Genomic DNA, 14,749 nt, shown 5'->3' on the forward strand with positions numbered 1-14,749 from the left:
TGTAAATACATGTATGGATTTTATAATATACATATTATATATAAATCTATAAAAGCATATTTTTAGAAAAACAGCACACCACTGTTTCTTTTAAAAATAGTCTAAGGATAAATTGAATTTATATAGAAAAATAAGTATAATTTTGTGGTGTTGAATTGAGAAATATAAAAACTGTGGAAATGCCTAGCAAGCAGGGCCCATTGGTTGAGCATCAACCTATTAACCAGGAGGTCATGATTCAATTCCCAGTCAGAGCACAAGCCAGAGTTGCAGGCTCAGTCCCCAGTTTGGGCGGGCAGGAGACAGCTGATAAATGATTCTCTCTCATCACTGATGTTCCTCTCACCCTCTCTCCTTTCCACTCTGAAATCAATAAAAATATATTAATGCCCTAGCCAGTTTGGCTCAGTGGATAGTGCAATGGCCTTCAGACTAACGGGTCCCAGATTCGATTCCAGTCAAGGGCACATGCCCTGATTGTGGGCTTAATCCGTCCAGTAGGAGGCATGCAGGAGGCAGCCAATCAGTAATTCTCTCTCATCATTGATATTTCTCTCTCCCTTCCTCTCTGAAATCAATAAAAACATATCCTATCTAATAAAAGAGTAATATGTAAATTGACCATCACTCCAATACACAAGATGGCCACTCCCATGTGGCCAAAGATGGCTGCCCCCATCTGGACACAAGATGGTTGTCACAAGATGGCTGGCAGGGGAAGGAAGTGGGCAATAAGGCCAGCAGGGAAGGGCAGTTGGGGGGACCAGGTCTGCAAGGAATGGCAGTTGGGGGTGATCAGGCCAGCAGGGGCAAACAGGCCTACAGGGGAGGGCAGTTGGGAGTGATCAAGCTGGCAGCGGAGGGCAGTCAGAGGTGACCAGGCTGGCAAGGGAGGGCAGTTAGGGATGACCAGGTCAGCAGGGGAGGGCAGTTGGGGGCAACCAGGCCTACAAGGGAGGGCAGTTAGGACAACCAGGCCAGCAGGGGAAGGCAGTTAAGGGCAATCAGGCTGGCAGGGAGCAGTTAGGTGTTGATCAGTCTGGCAGGGGAGTGGTCAGGGGGTGATCAGGCTGGCAGACAGAAGTGGTTAGGGGCAATCAGACAGACAGAGAGGCAAGCAGTCAGGAGCCAGCAGTCCTGGATTGTGAGACGTATGTCCCAGATTGGAGAGGGTGCAGGCTGCGCTGAGGGACACCGCCCCTCCCCCCGTGCACAAATTTCATGCACCGGGCCTTTAGTATATATAATAAAAATAAAAATACATTAAAAAAAAAAAAAAAGAAAAACTGTGAAACTGAACAATACTGGCATGCATTGGCAGAAGATGAGGGGCAATAAAGCATTCAAGGATCCTTGTGTTATTCAAACTTATGTTTGAACTTTAAGTATGTACGATTTTAAAAACTGGGGTACTCACTAAAGGAAGACCAAAGAATAAAATATATAAGGAATAAAATGAGAAGAAAAAAAAAAGAGAAAAGCAGAAGGGAGAGGGAAAAGAAAATCAGTCTAAAAGGGTGGGAGGTATAGCATGAAAAGAGAAAGAAGAAAAAAATGAAATTTCCCAATTAAGAAAAAATTATAGCCCTGACCAGTTTGGCTCAGTGGATGGAGCATCGGCCTGCGGACTGAAGGGTCCCAAGTTTGATTCCGGTCAAGGGCATGTGCCTTGGTTGTGGGCACATCCCCAGTAGGGGGTGTGCAAGAGGCAGCTGATCTATATTTCTCTCTCATCGATGTTTCTAACTCTCTATCTCTCTCCCCTCCTCTCTGTGAAAAATCAATTTTTTAAAAAAAGAAACAAATTATAAAAATAAACTTTCTAAATACAGATATATGCTATTTATATAAAGCAAAATTTAAAACAAGGAAAAAACACAAAGTAAAAAGATGGCAAAAGATACACCATGGAAATAGAAACCAAATGAAACCAAATTAGCAATATTTTTTTTAAATCAATCTTTATTGTTCATATTATTACAAAGGTTCCTCATTTCTTCCCCCCTCCACCAGGTTCCCACCCCACCCTCCGCCCCCTCCCCATCACCCATTGTCCTCATCCATAGGTGCAGTTTATGTTCAGTCTCTTACTCCCTCCCTTTCCCCGATAGTAAATCCCTTTTCAGATAGTAAATCAGTTACTTAGCATTTTCTCATATCAATAATACCTCCACAAGCCCAATGATTCATTTCACACAAAAGACATTTCCAAATAGGTCAACCAGCCTCATCCAGGACCCACCCAAGGCACTCACAGATCAACACCCCAGCCCTATACTAACTCAACACATCCAGATCTAAGCCTTCATCACTTGATTCAGCAGACCCTCAAGTTCCCGCAAAAGTTTCCAGCCATGTCTGAGAGGCAGCCGAGGGGCAGGGGCAGGCGAGGAGCGAGCTGTTCCGGGCCTGGCTGCTCCGGGCCTGGCCTCTGTTGCTCTGGTTCGTTCCACAACCAGCTGCTCCGGGTCTGGTCACTGCCGCTCCCGACCTAGTTGCTCTGGACTTGGCTGCTGCTGCTCCGGGCCTGGCCGCACACGACCCGGCTGCTCCAGGACTGGCCGCTCCCAGCCTGGCAGCCACTGCTCCGGGCCTGGCCGCTCCCAGCCTGGCAGCTGCTGCTCCGGGCCTGGCTGCACCAGACCCGGCTGCTCCGGGCCTGGCCGCTCCCAGCCTGGCAGCCGCTGCTCCGGGCCTGGCCGCTCCCAGGCTGGCAGCTGCTGCTCCGGGCCTGGCCGCACCCGACCCGGCTGCTCCGGGCCTGGCCGCTCCCAGCCTGGCAGCCGCTGCTCCGGGCCTGGCCGCACCCGACCCGGCTGCTCCGGGCCTGGCCGTTCCCAGCCTGGCAGCCGCTGCTCCGGGCCTGGCCGCTCCCAGCCTGGCAGCTGCTGCTCTGGGCCTGGCCACACCAGACCCGATTGCTCCGGGCCTGGCCACTCCCAGCCTGGCAGCCGCTGCTCCGGGCTTGGCCGCTCCCAGCCTGGCAGCTGCTGCTCCAGGCCTGGCCGCACAAGACCCGGCTGCTCCGGGCCTGGCCGCTCCCATGCTGGCAGCCGCTGCTCTGGGCCTGGCAGCACAAGACCCGGCTGCTCCGGGCCTGGCCGCTCCCATGCTGGCAGCCGCTGCTCCGGGCCTGGCCGCACCCGACCCGGCTGCTCCGGGCCTGGCCGTTCCCAGCCTGGCAGCTGCTGCTCCGGGCCTGGCCGCACCCGACCCAGCTGCTCCAAGCCTGGCCGCACCCAGCCTGGCAGCCGCTGCTCCGGGCCTGGCCGCTCCCAGCCTGGCAGCTGCTGCTCTGCGCCTGGCCGCACCAGACCCGGCTGCTCCAGGCCTGGCCGCTCCCAGCCTGGCAGCTGCTGCTCCGGGCCTGGCCGCTCCCAGCCTGGCAGCCGCTGCTCCGGGCCTGGCCACTCCCAGCCTGGCAGCCGCTGCTCCGGGCCTGGCCGCTCCCAGCCTGGCAGCCGCTCCTCCGGGCCTGGCCGCACAAGACCCGGCTGCTCCGGGCCTGGCCGCTCCCAGCCTGGCAGCTGCTGCTCCGGGCCTGGCCGCTCCCAGCCTGGCAACTGCTGCCCCGGGCACGGCCACTCCGAGTCTGGCAGCTCCCAGCCTGGATGCTCCAGTCTTGGCTACTGCTGTTCTGGGCCTGGCTGCTCCCAACCCGGCTGCTCTGGGCCCGGCTTCTCCGGGCCCGGCCACTCCGGGTCTGGGTGTTCCTAGACTGGCCACCCTGGGCTTGGCTGCCTCCGCCTCAGGCCTGGCTGCCACTGCCCCAGATCTGGCTGCTCCAGTGCTGGCTGTTGTTGCTCTGGTTCTGGATGCTGCTGCTCTGGGGCCTGGCCGTTGCTGCTCCTGGCCCGGTTGCCACTGCCTTGTGCCTGGGCACTCTAGGCCTGGCCGCCGCTGTTCCAACATTCTGTCCTTTTTTTAAAAAAAACACGCATATATGTTGCAATGTTGGCTGGTGAGTTGAGTTCTGACTTAGTCTTTGATTTTTCAAGATCTTCTTTGTATTCTTTCTTAAGTAATTTTACTATCTTTTGCTCTCACTTGATTTCTTCACATTGAGAACTTCTTTGGTTTCTTCCTCCTTGTCCTGGGAGCTCAGCAGGTTGGCCTGTGGCACCCCTTTGTTCTCCGCGGGCTCCCGCGCTGCTCCAGCCTGTTGCCGGGGTCGGTGCCGCCCAGGAAGCAGCCCACGGCCTTGGCTCCGTTGCCCGCACTCAGAGGTCGAAGGCTCAGGGGCACCCCGCCCCCGCCGGGGGCCCCGTCGCCCGGCTCCCGGCCGGCACCCGGCTGGCCAGTGTTCGGCAGGGGCTCCTGCTCCCTGTCGCATTCCTCCAGTCTGGAGCTTTTTTTTTCTCCTTTCCGCTAGGGGAGTCTAGGATCAGAGTCAAGAGACTGTCCTCTGCGCGCAGTGCACGCGACTCTGGGGGCTCCGCTTTTCGCCACTCCCCTGGGATTCCGCCTCACAGCCCCGTCTCCCCCAGCTCGAGCCTGGGTCCCCAGGGTCTGGTCCAGGACTGGGGTTCAGAGCAGTCGAAACTGGGGCCCAACACAGCCGGGGCTCCTGTTTCCTTCCCTCCAGGGCAATCCCGCATCAGAGTCAACGTTCCTTCCCTTGCAAGCAATATGCGCGACTCCGGGGCTCGGCCTTTCGCCGCTCTCCCAGGACTCCACCTCACAGCCCCGTCTCCCTCTGCTTGAGCCTGGGTCCCCGGTGATTGGCCCAGAACTGCTGTTCAGAGCAGTCCGGACTGAGGCTCAGCGCAGCCGGAGGTTCTGTTCCTTCCGGCTAGGGTAATCCAGCATCAGAGTCAACATTCCGTCCTCTGCGCGCAATGTGCGCACGCGACTCCGGGGGCCCTGCTTTTCGCTGCTCCCCTGGGATTCCGCCTCACAGCCCCGTCTCCCCCTGCTGGAGCCTGGGTCCCCAGGGTCTGGCCCATAACTGGGGCTCAGCGCTGCCGGTTCGGGGGTTCAGCCCAGGCTGGGGGTTTTATTTCCTTCCTGCTAGGGAACGCCAGGCAGCACCCAGCCCTCTCCTCCTCTCCGGCTGCGACCTCTCCGCGCACGTGTGCGTGCGAGCGCGCAGCATGTCTCCGTACCTTAGGCTTTTTTTCAGCTCCTCTGATTTTCCTTCTGGTTTTCTCTTTCCTTCTTGTTGTAGAATTTTCAGTCAGTCGACTACCTGTAGCTCTGGGCGATGTCCACTCTACGTTTTAGTTGTATTCTATTGAAATTGTTGTGTGCTGCTGCCGTTAGGTGTCTACCCAAGCAGCCATCTTGGATCCTCCCAAATTAGCAATATTAACATTAGACAAAATAGACTTCAAGAGAAAAGGCTTTATCAGGGAAATTAAAATGAATTAAAATGGATTGAAGACTAAAATGGAAAAGGCAGCCTTAGCTGGTTTGGCTCAGTGGATAGAGCGTTGGCCTACAGACTGAAAGGTCCGGGGTCCCATTTCCTAATCTTAGTGATTATAAGTTGTGCTGCTATGACCATAGATATGCATACATTCTTTCTTAATAGTGTTTCTGGTTTCTAGAAGTGGATCACTGGGTCAAATGGCAGTTCCATTTTTAATTGTTTAGGAAATACCATACTGTTTTTTTAATGTACCAGGGTTCCCTTTTCTCCACATCCACAAAAACACTTGTCATTTGTTGATTTGTTGATGACAGCCATTCTGAAAGATGTGAGGTGATACCTCATGGTCACATACATCCTATATAATAAAAGCATAATATGCAAATCGACCAAACAGTGGAACAACCGGTCACTATGACGCACACTGACCACCAGGTGCAGACGCTCAATGCAGGAGCTGCCCCCTAGTGGTCAGTGTACTCCCACAAGAAGAGCACCACTCAGCCCCAGGCCGGGCTAACGGCTAGTGAGCCCAGCGGCAGTAAGGAGCGAGGAGTCCTGGACTGCGAGAGTCCTGGAGTGCAAGAGGGAATGTCTGACTGCCAGCTTACTAAACTGACAGGCGGACAACTCCTGAGGGATCCTGGACTGTGAGAGGGTGCAGGCCAGGCTGGGGGACACCCCAAATGCACAAATTTTGTGCACCGGGCCTCCAGTGTGTGTGTGTGTGTGTGTGTGTTTGATTGATTTCAGAGAGGAAGGGAGAGGTACACATAGCTAGTAACGTCAATAATGAGAGATAATCATTGATCAGCTGCCTCCTACACACCTCATTAAGATGATGCTAGCAACCCAGGCATGTGTCCTGACCAGGAATCAAACCATGACCTCCTGTTTCACAGGTTGAAGCTCAATCACTGAGCCACATTAGCCTAGCTGTTGTTTTAATTTGCATCTCTCTGATGATCAGTGACTTTGAGCATTTTTTCATGTCTCTTGAGCATTTTTTCATGTCTCTTGGCCATCTGCATGTCCACAGAGAAATGTCTATTTAGGTACTTTGTCCATTTTTTAATTGGATTGTTTGTCTTCCTTTTGTTAAGTTGTATGAGTTCCTTATATATTTTATTAACCCTTTATCACATGTATCACAGCCAAATATTTCCTTCCATAAAATGGGCTCCCTTTTCATTTTGTTGATAGTTATTTTTGCTGTGCAGAAGCTTTTTATTTTGATGTAGTCCATGTATTTTCTCTTTAGTTTCCCTTGCCCTAGAAGATATATGGGCAAAGTTATTGCTGAGATATATCTGAGATATATCTGTGGTTTCTTCTAGGATTTTTATAGTTTTATGACTTACATTTAGTCTTTTCTCTTATTTATTCTTATGTATGCTGTAATTCTTATTTATTCTTATGTATGCTATAAATTGGTGGACTAGTTTTATTATTTTTTGCAAGTACCTGTCCAATGTTACTAATACCATATATTGAAGAGACTGTCTTGACTCCATTGTATGCTCTTACCTCTTTTGTCAAATATTGAGTGTAATGCCTTGGGTCAATTTCTGACAGCTCTGTTCTGTTCCATTAATCTATATGCCTGTTCTTTTTCCAATACCAGTCTATTTTGATTGCAGTGGCTTTGTAATATAACTTGATATCTAGTATTGTGATTCCTCAAGCTTTATTCTTCTTTCTCAAGGGTCTTTTTTGGGTCTCTATAAATTTTTGGAGAATTTGTTCTAAATCTGTGAAATATGCTCTTGGCATTTTAATAAAGATAGCATTGACTCTGTGGTATGAACATTTTAATGATGTTAATTCTACCAGCCCATGAACACAAAATATGCTTCCACTTAAATTTATCTCCCTCTATCTTATTTTTTTCCAATGTCCTGTAGTTTCCTGAATTATCGGGTCTAGTAATAATTAATATCGTTTTTTAACATTCGTTTAAAATCTTGCTTGGCGTTGACTTGTATTGATATAACCTTCAAACACGTGGTATCTACAGAATGTGTGAAGTGCAATTAACAAGTTTTGCTTGAAAAAGTTTGTGTTTGGTTTGGTTTTTGTTGCAGAACTAGGGCTAAGAAGATGGCGGATGAAGAGCATATTCGGCACTGCATGCTTTACGAGTTCCAATTAGGAAGAAAAGCAAGTGAGGCTGCAAAAAACATCTGTAGTGCTCTTGGTCAAGATGCAGTTAGCGCCAGAAAATGCCAGCATTGGTTTGAGAAATTTCGCGAGGGAAATTTTTCGTTAGATGACAAGAGTGGTCGAGGCCGTGTGTCCAATTTTGATCAAGAAGCTCTTCAAGCTCTTTTGGTGCAAAATCCTCAAATTACCCAACAAGAGCTTGCGACAACTTTAAATTGTTCACAAAAAACAATTTCCAATCAATTGCGTGCACTTGGCAAAGTCCAAAAGTTTGGAAAATGGGTTCCTCATGAGTTGACAGACAACAACCGTAATCAAAGAGTCACAATTTGCAGTTCGCTCCTCTCTCGCCAAAACCGTTTGCCGTTTTTAGAGCAAATTGTTACCGGAGATGAAGAATGGGTGCTGTATGTTAATTTGAAAAGGCGGCCTCAATGGTTGGACAAAAATGAGGCTCCGCAGCCCACGCCAAAACCTGACTTGCATGCGAAAAAAGTGATGTTGTGTGTTTGGTGGAATTTTAAAGGAATTCTTCATTATGAACTTTTACCATCTAACCAAACCATTACAAGTGCAGTGTATAGTGCCCAATTGGAAAGGTTAGCCCAAGCTTTAAGAGAAAAAGAACCCACGCTGATTAATCGGAAGGGCGTAATTCTTCACCACGATAAAGCACGACCGCCATACTGCAAGAATCACTACTGAAAAACTGTGCCAGTTGGAATGGGAAGTTCTCCCTCAACCTGCATATTCTCCTGATATTGGCCCTTCCGATTACCATTTGTTTCGTTCTTTGCAAAACTTTCTTCTTGGAAAAAAATTTAATAATGAAGAATGCCTCAAAAATGCATTGACCGAATTTTTTGCATCAAAATCACAAGAATTTTACAACAGAGGGATTAAAATGCTTCCTGAGCGTTGGGCACAAGTAGTAGAAAACAACGACAACTATATTGTTGATTAAATTTTGTTATATTGTTTAAATAAATTCGATTTTAAAAAGTATTAGAAAACGACATTAATTATTACTAGACCTAATACAAGTCTTTTACCTCCTTTGTTAAGTTAATTCCTAAGTTTCTTATATTTTGCTGTTGCAGTGGTAAGTGGGGTTGTTTGTTTAGTTTCTCTCTGAGAATTTATTATTGATGTATAAAAAACTCCATCGATTTTTGGGTGTTGATTTTGTGTCCTACTACATTGCCAATTTCATTTATTAAATCTAGTTTTCTTTGGTGGAGTCTTTAGGGTTGGTTATCTATGCACAACACATCATCTGCGAATAATGAGTTTTACTTCCTCCTTTCCAATTTAGATGCCTTTTATTTATTCTTCTTGTCTGATTATTGTGGTTAGGACTTCTAGTACTATCTATCTATCTACCCATCTATTACATTTATTTATATATATATATATAGTATGCAGTGTCCCCTCCATATTTCGATGAGAAGACCAGGAGTTCCATCACTTGCTACAACATGCACTGACCACCAGGGGGTGACTCAGAATAAAGGAAGGTCCCAGCTAGCAACCGGCACCCAGGGAAGAAAGGCTCCAGCCAGCATCCAGAGAAGAAAGGCTCCAGTTTTACAGACTTAAATGTAAGTCATAAAACTATAAAAGTGCCAACTGGCCCTGATCACCATCCAGGCCTAGGAACCCTAACTGTGCACAAAATTCATGCACTGGGCATCTAGTGTTGAATAAGAGTGGTGAAAGTAGACATCCCTGTCTTGTTCCTGTTCTTAAGGGAAATTATTTTTGTTTTTGCCCACTGAATATAATGTTCACTGGAAGTGTATCATATATGGTCTTTATCATGTTGAGAAATACTCCCTCAATTCCCACTTTGCTTAGAGTTTTTACCAAAAAAGGGTATTGGACTTTGTTGAATGCTTGCTTTTTCTGCATTGATGATCATGTGATTTTTGTCTCTCATTTTGTTTATGTGATGTATCACATTTATTGATTTGCAGATATTGTATAAGCCTTGCATCCTGGAATAAATCCCACTTGGCCTTTTTAATATATTGCTGGATCTGATTTGCTAATATTTTGTTGAGGATTTTAGCATCTATGTTCACCAGGTATATTGATCTGTAATTCTCTTTCTTTGTAGTGTCTTTATTTGGTTTTGAAATTAATATAATGCTGGCCTTATAAAAAGAGCTTGGAAGTATTCCTTCCTCTTGGATTTTTTGGAATATTTTAAGTACAGATATTAGTTCATCTTTGAATGTTTCTTAAAATTCCCCTGTGAAGCCATCCAGACCCAGGCTTTTGTTTGTGGGAGGGTTTTTTTGTTTGTTTGTTTTGTTTTTGTTTTTTATTACTGCTTCTATTTCATCAGTTGTTATTGGCCTATTCAGGTTTTTTTATTCTTCCTAACTCCACTTTGGGAGATTGCATTTTTGTAGGAATTTATCCATTTCATCCACATTGTCCAGCTTATTGGCATAGTTATTCATAGCATTTTCTTACAATCTTTAATATTTCTGTGGTGTCAGTGGCTACTTTTCCACTTCCATTTCTTATTTTATTTATTTGGGTCCTCTCTCTTTGTTTCTTGATGAGTCTGGCTAACGGTTTATCAATTTTGCTTGTCCTTTCAAAGAACCAGGACTTGGTTTCATTGATTTTTTTTTTCAGTCTCTATGTTATTTATTTCTGCTCTAATCTGTATTATTTATTTCCTTCTGTTTACTCTAGGCTTTTCTTGTTCTTTTTCTAGTTATTTTAGTTGCAGAGTTATTTTATTATTAATATTTCTGTTTTGTTTTGTTTTGTTTTGTTTTAGATAGGCCTCTAGTGCTATGAACGTTGCTCTCTGCTTTTGCTGGATTCCAGAGATTTTAGGTTGCTGTGTGTTTATTTTCATTTGTATCTAGAAAGTTTTTTATTTCTTTCTAGATCTCATTGGTAAAGCATTCACTATTTAATAAAATGCTATTTAGCTTCCATGTATTTGAATGTTTTGGGGCATTTTTATTGTAGTTGATTTCTAATTTCATTCCACTATGATCTGAGAAGATGCTTGATAAGATTTTAATCTTCTTGAATTTGTAGAGACTTATTTTATGTCCCAACATGTGGTCTATCTTTGAGAATGAACCATGTGCACTTTAGAAGGATGTATATTTGCAACTTTGGGGTGAAATATATATATATATATGTATGTATATATACATGTATATATGTATGTATATACATATATGTGTGTGTGTGTGTGTGTGTGTGTGTGTGTGTGTGTATATATTGGGTCGGCAGCTAAGTAATTGCGGATTTTTTAAAGAAAATCAAAGACAATTTTTTCATGGAACTAAATAACTTTATTTTGTAATGTATTGCCCATTTTGATCAATGACCTTTTGCCATCTTTCAGGCAGCATCATAATCCCACGTTCAAAGAACTTCTGGTTTTTATTAGCAAAAAACTGAATCAGGTACGATTTGACATCATCATCATTATTGAAATTTTTACCATTCAAGGAGTTTTGTAAAGATCGAAACAAAAAGTAATCAGATGGTACAAGGTCAGGATTATATGGTGGATGTGGCAAAACATCCCAACCAAGCTCCATTAATTTTTGCCGAGTGACCAAAGATGTGTGTGGCCTTGCATTGTCATGATGGAATACAACACCTTTTCGATTTGTCAATTAGGGCCGCTTTTCTTCAACTGCATTGTTTAATTTCGTTAGTTGTTCAATGTAGACATCAGAATTGATCGTTCGGTTGGGTGGTAAGAGTTCAAAGTAGACAATTCCTTTGTAATCCCACCAAACTGATAACAAAACCTTCTTTTGATGAATATCAGCTTTTGATGTTGTTTGAGTTGGTTCACCTGGCCTGCTCCACGATCTTTTCCGCTTGATATTGTTGTAAACAACCCATTTTTCATCGCCAGTTATCAGTCGTTTTAAAAATGGATCATTTTCATTACGTTTCTTTAGCAAATCGCAGCTGCTAATGCGTTGGGTTAACTGTGATTCTTTCAATTCGTGAGGAACCCATGTATCGAGTTTTTGAACATAGCCAAGTTGTTTTAAGTGATTTTCAATGCATGTATGTGATACATGAAGCTTCTCTGCAATCTCACGTGTTGTACTGTGACAGTCCGAATTGATTATTGCTTTGATTAGGGCGTCATCAACTTCAACTGGACGACCAGAGCGTTTTTCATCTTTGAGTGAAAAATCACCAGAACGAAATTTGGCAAACCAATTTTGACACTGCCGTTCTTTTAAGGCTTCGTCACCATAAACAGCACATAACTTTTTATGAGCTTGCGATGCGTTTTTCCCTTTGCGGAAATAAAAAAGCAAAATATGACAAAAATGTTCCTTTTGATTTTCCATTTTTCAACGAATGCCAAACGAAAACTACAAAACATATCAAAAAACTTTTTTTACTGATTAACAGCTGAATAGCCAACTATCAAATAACAAAATGTGTTTTACATTTGTACTACGTCTGCAAACCTAAAAATTCAACTGAAGCCATATATGTGTGAAACCCGCAATTACTTAGTTGCCGACCCTATATATATATATATATATATATATATATATATATATATATATATATATATATATATAAAGGCTAATATGGTAAGTGTCCTTCCCTCTGTCCAAGTAATGACATCACATAGCAATGCCTGGCTTCCTCTTCCTAGCAACGACTAGCCTCCTTGCAGTTTCTTCAGCCCAGGAACACAGCTTGCTTTATAGCCAGGTGGAAACACTTTACACTATAACCAAATGTCTGTGAAGTGTTTTCCAGTGCCTTATCTCATTTGATCTTCTCAGAAGTCCTGGAGTAGATAGATGAGAGACTCGGTAAAATCCTATTTTCTTTTCATTAGGGGAAAAAACAGAGATTTAGAAAGTTTAGAAACATCCATTCAGCTACCCTAGACCTTTTGATTGGAGCATTTAGTCCATTTACATTTAGGGTTACTGAGAGGTACTTATTGACCCAACTTAAAAGAAGAAATGGTGGACCTTGAAAAGGACTTCAGGTTTTCTTATTGTGCACAATATAGTCAAATATTCTAATGCAATTAAATATTTTACCCTTTTTCTTCTCCCTGCATTATCTACAATAATAATCGGCTTCAAATTGATATTTACTGTTGTTCTGCTGACAATTAAGAGATGTTGGGGTGCTTCACTAGATTGGAAGAACGTTTAGCTGCATCAGAAAGCAGGTCTAACAAACCAAGTTTATTCTATACATATAAAAGGCTAAGTTGACTCACAGATGCATCATACATATAAAGCTCTCGGCACCAATGGCATGTGTGTGTTTCGATCTGTCATTGACAATCACAAATATGGTTGACACTTCTATTATAGAGAAAGGGCGGATAGCAATATTTAAATATTCTAATTAATTTCCTTTCAAAGTGCATGAATTCACACACTGAGACACTAGTCTTTTAGAGTCACTGTTTCCTTAAATTTTTTGTCTGGAAGATCTATCCAGTGAAGTCAGTGGGGTGTTAAAGTCCCCTACTATGACTGTATTGTTGTTGATCTCCCCCTGAAAGTCCTCTAAAAGTTTCTTATATAATTAGGTGCACCTTTATTGGGTGCATATATTTACCACTTCTAAAAAGGGTTTTATCCACTTGTTGGATTGATCTCATTAGTATTTGTAATGACCTTTGCTGTCTCTTTTGATGGCCTTCATTTTTAAGTCTATTTCTTTTTCCTTTCCATTTGCATGAAAACATTTTTTTTCCATCCCTTCACTCTCATCTTGTGTGAGTATTTTGTTCTGAAGTGGTACCTTGTAGACAGCATAGAGTTACATCATATTTTTTTAATCCATTCAGTTACCCTAGACCTTTTGATTGGAGCATTTAGTCCATTTACTGAGAGGTACTTATTTATAGCCATTTTAATTCTGTACAGCTAGGTTTCTCTCTGTTACTTCTTCTCAGAAATCCCTTGAGCATTTCTTGTAATGCTAGCTTGGTGATGAACTCCTTTAGCCTTTTTGTCTGAGAACCTTGTTATTTGACCATCTATTTTGAATGATAGTCTTGCTGAATATAGTAATCTTGGTCTCAGGTCCTTGCTTTCCATTAACTTGAGTACTTCATGCCATTCCCTTCTGGTCTGTAGTTTTTGATGAGAAATCAGGTGTCAGCCTTATGGGAACTACTTTATATGAAAGTTTTCTTTTCTCTTGCTGCTTTTAAGGTTCTCTCTTTGTCTTTAAATTTTTGCATTTTAATTATAATGTATCAGAGCATGGGCCTGTATTGGTTCTTCTTGTTTAGGGCTCTCTGTCTTCCTGAAATTGTGTGACTTTTTCCTTTACCAGATTAGGAATGTTTTCTGCCATTATTTCTTCTTCTTCTTTTAATATTTTTATTGATTTCAGAGAGGAGATAGAGAGACAGATACCCTGTTTCCCTGAATATAAGATAGTGTCTTATATTAATTTTTGCTCCCAAAGATGCTCTAGGTCTTATTTTCAGGGGATGTCTTATTTTTCCATGAAGAAGAATACGGTACACATTTATTGTTAAATGAAAATAAAGGAAATTTATTACCTGTATACGGTACGGTAGTACGGTAGTTGTTAACACAAACCAGACAAACTGTTAATCCTACAGTATCAAGAATCTACTCATTTATTCAATGACAATCATGTCATCATCTTCTGTAACGTCATCATAACAATCCAATTCCTGAATTTCCTGGTGAATTTCTTGTGACTCCATTTCTTTCAGAATCAGTGGACCAAATCTCTCATGTTTAGCAATAGCACTGTCTTTAAATGAGTACTTCTTGTCAAGGTAGCCTGCTCGCAGTGCATTTGCAATGCAACTGTCAGTGATTTTCTCCCATGGAATTCTTCACCCAAGTCACAACTTCTTGCAGTTTAGGTTTTCACAAAGTTTACAGTAAATTAATTTTCATTCTAAGACAGAGCCTGGGGGGCCTTATTTTTGGGGGATGCCTTATATTTCACTCAGAAGGAAACCTTAAGTAGGTCTTATTTTCAGAGGATGTTTTATTTTCGGGGAAACACGGTAAAAACATCTTGATGAGAGAGAATCACTGATCAGCTGCCTCCTGCATGCGCCCCACTAGAGATTAAGCCCACAACCCGGGCATGTGCCCTTGACAGGAATCGAACCTGGGACCCTTTTGTCCATAGGCCAACACTTTATCCACTGAGCCAAACCAGCTAGGGGTC

The 14,749-nt window shown here is 43.7% G+C and overlaps 1 protein-coding gene across 7 annotated transcripts in view; it reads right to left on the reverse strand.

Moving 5' to 3' along the window:
- Positions 1–14,749, reverse strand: part of BBS4 (Bardet-Biedl syndrome 4) — a 164,466-nt gene that overhangs the window by 131,929 nt on the left and 17,788 nt on the right. The window lies entirely within an intron of this gene.

This window comes from Pipistrellus hanaki, assembly GCF_964339955.1.
Source record: "Pipistrellus hanaki genome assembly, chromosome: 1".
NCBI classification, from domain to species: domain Eukaryota; kingdom Metazoa; phylum Chordata; class Mammalia; order Chiroptera; family Vespertilionidae; genus Pipistrellus; species Pipistrellus hanaki.